At 58.7% G+C, this 3,225-nt stretch overlaps 1 non-coding gene across 1 annotated transcript; it reads right to left on the bottom strand.

Moving 5' to 3' along the window:
• Positions 1-474: 474 nt before the first annotated feature.
• On the bottom strand, positions 475-556 carry TRNAS-CGA. Its single transcript has one exon. It is a non-coding gene; the product is annotated as a tRNA-Ser (tRNA).
• Between the last annotated feature and the right edge of the window lie 2,669 nt (positions 557-3,225).

Below are 3,225 nucleotides of genomic sequence, written 5' to 3'. Positions count from 1 at the left end.
GATAGCTGACCCCAAATGAGCTCTGTACTCCCAAGACAAAAGCAGGGCAGGCTTTTCCCAAAGGGAGAATTCCTCTGGGAGTTGGACCCGGGTTCTCCTGTGTCTGAAAGTGGGACCATACCCCAAACATGCACCAGGCTCCCCAGCTGTACCCCTTGGACTCTCAACCACCTTGGCTCCGTTTGATGTTGGTCCCACGAGGCCCACAGACACACTGGTAAAAGGAACTGCAGATAAACCCACAATTTCCACCCCATGGCTCTGCTGCGGGTCCCCAGCCCTCTCTGGGAAGCTACATATCACAGGGGAGGGATTTCACCTTGCCCCAGGGAGAGCAGTCCCTAACTTCACTCTCCAGGTGAAGTAAAACCTGCACCCATTCCCAAATTCCTGCCCCCAGGGAGGTGGTGAGGTGCAGGGCCCATGGGGCTGGGGTCTCCAGCCCCCGCTCACCCAGCAGCAGGTAAAATCTCTCGCTGTGAGCAGGATTCGAACCTGCGCAGGGAAACCCTATTGGATTTCGAGTCCAACGCCTTCACCCCTCGGCCATCACAGCCCTGAACACTCATCCCCTGCCCAAGGGGGTTCCCTGGGAACATTCCCTGTGTTCCTGGGAAGTGGGAAACTCTCTGGGGAGGCCAGTGCGTCCCCGCACCCCCCTCAGCCCCGCTCTGCTCCCCGGGGCCTGATGGCAGGGCCCACCCCTAAGAAGCATCTCCTGGGGCCCCCCAGCCCCCCAGTGCCTGGCACAGGCTGGGGGTGCCTGGGCAGCTGCACATCATGGCGGGTTGGTCTGGGGGTACGTGAGAGGTCCTGGGTTCAGCTCCTGGACAAGCCCTCCTTTGGGACACCCACCACTCCACTCCCTCACAGAGCTCCTTTGAGACCCAGCCATTGACTTTTATCACTTTTACCTGTGAGACACCCCGCGGTTGCCAGGGCTTGAGCTCAGCGTGACACACAGCACTGCTCCCCGTCTCCACAGTGCCAACCCCAGGCCAAGGCCCACTGGTTCTGCAGGGTCACCCTGGTGTTGGGGTGGCAGCAGGATGAGGACAGGGGGATAGCTGTGGCCATGGCATGCTCCGTGGCGGTGGGGCACCTCCTGGCTCAGGGCAGGGGGGTGCCATGGCTCAGCTGGTTAAAGTACCTGCCTTAAACAGGAGGATCCTGGGTCCAACCCCCAGTGCACCTGCCTCAAGCTGGGGGCACTGCAGTGGGTCTCTGCCTCAAGTAGGGGTCTCCAATGGCCCCACACCCTTTTGCCCCATTGGGATTTCCACTGGTACCACCAGCTTCCCATCCTTTTGCCCTTTGAGGAGAGTGTGTATACAATACAACTTCTCAGTTATCCCCTTCGATGGGTTATGTGTCCCTGTGTCCTGGTAGGGCTGGCCATGGCTCCCTTCGTCTCTGCCCTGGTTTGCCTTCTCCCAATGACAAAACTGCCCCAGTGCAGCCTGGGTGCATGCTTTCACGGAAAGCTCATGTCAGGGTAGGACAGGGAAGTCCTCAAGATGCTAGGGAATATCTGGAAGTCCAGGTGGGGGCAGAAAGGAGCATCTCTGGAAAGTGGAGTAGGTGCTGAGGAACCAGCAGCAGCACTTGTGCAATGACGGAACCCATGGGGACAAGGGGACGGTGCCCCCTGAGGGTCTCAGTGCCAAGGCACCTCTCAGTGGATGTGGGGTCCTGGGAGAGGAGACCCCAGGCACCAGCTCTTCTGTGAAGTTGAATCATGGAATTGGGTGTCTTGCAGTGGGTTTACAGAGCTCATTACAGGCAGCAGAAGATGCAGGTCTGTCAGGGTCATGTCATCCCTCTTCAGCCCCCATGCAGGATCTTGCTGCATCTTCGATGCCCCGCTGGCCCCAGCTGGACCGTGGTCCCTCCAGGATATGCCTGTTGGAGCAGGTGAAGCAGGTGCCAGTGGCAGCCACTTCATCACTCAGAAGCCCACACTGGGGCACCTGGACCCATAGTGCCAGCACCAGTGGCCTAGATAGGGGAGAGAGAAGACAGCTGGTACCAAGGCTGGGGAATTCGGGAGGAGGAGAGTGCAAGCCCTTCAGAGCTGGGGGCAGCCATGGAGGAGGCTCTCCAGCCATGGGGAGGGGACAGGTAGGCTGCACGCTCTCCTGCCACTCTGGGACTCAGCTGTGTGGCCACCACTGGGGTCCCCCATATGGGAGAAGTGCAGCTAAATCCCACTGAGTGCCACGTCATCCTCCATCAGCCCTTGGGGCAACTCTACCTGCGAGGGAACAGAGGTCAGGGGGTTAACTCCCCCTGGGAACAGGGTCCCCGGACCAGCCATGGGCAGTGGCATAGAGGCTACACCTTGAAGCTGACGCCACTGGCATAGGAGCCCTTGGGGCACATCTCCGGCCAGGTCCAGGCTCCCCAGGGACATGGCAATGACCAAGGCATCACTCCCACCCAGATCCTGCTCCTGCCCCTGCCCTGCAGCACCTGCAAGTCCCACGAGCAGCAGCAGGACATCACACTGGCATGGCTGCCCTGCCTGCAGCCAGTCCATCGGGCTCTTACACCTAGCAGGGCTGGCAGGAGGCACCTAGCAGCATATCTCAGTTACCTTTCCAGGGAGCCCGGGCTTTGTCAGACGGCCAGGAGAGGGAGAATCCCCCCACCAGGTGGACCGCAGGGAGCTGATCCACCAGTTCTTTGTTTCAGTCCCTCTCCAGGCAGCTCAGCCAGAGCCACTGGGCATCCTGGTATCAACCAGGGCTTGGGGTGGCGTGGGTCTGGGGCACCTTCCTCTCCCCCTCTGGGCTCCCACCATGTACAAGATGGGATTTGCACTCTGCCCCTTGCCCTTTCTCTCTTTTTTGCAGTTCAGATGAACGGGGACGTTCACCAACATCTCTGATGGAAATCCCTTCCCATCTTCTCTGTCCTCACTCCCCAAGGTATCCATTTCTTTGCAGCTTCATGCTTCGCGTGTCCCAGTTTGCTTTCCAGTTGCACCCTCCTCTTCCAGAGGGTTACCTTCTTAACTGCTCAACAGCTGCTTTCTGCAGTAACAGCTCTTTTAAGGATTTTAAGTTTGTTTTCCATGAGTCTCTGAGACTTCCCGCCACCTCCATGCCAGGATCTGGCTGCACTTTTAGATGCTTCTTCAAAATTCTTCTGCCTGGGCTTCTCCCTTTTTTCCTACCAAAGCCAATCGCTACTGCAGGCAAACTGGCCAAATCTTCCCCCTGG

Source organism: Calidris pugnax, unplaced genomic scaffold (assembly GCF_001431845.1).
Source record: "Calidris pugnax isolate Ruff unplaced genomic scaffold, ASM143184v1 scaffold75, whole genome shotgun sequence".
Lineage (NCBI taxonomy): Eukaryota > Metazoa > Chordata > Aves > Charadriiformes > Scolopacidae > Calidris > Calidris pugnax.
Note: the sequence above shows the minus strand (reverse complement) of the source record. Positions and strands in the feature narration are given on the sequence as shown.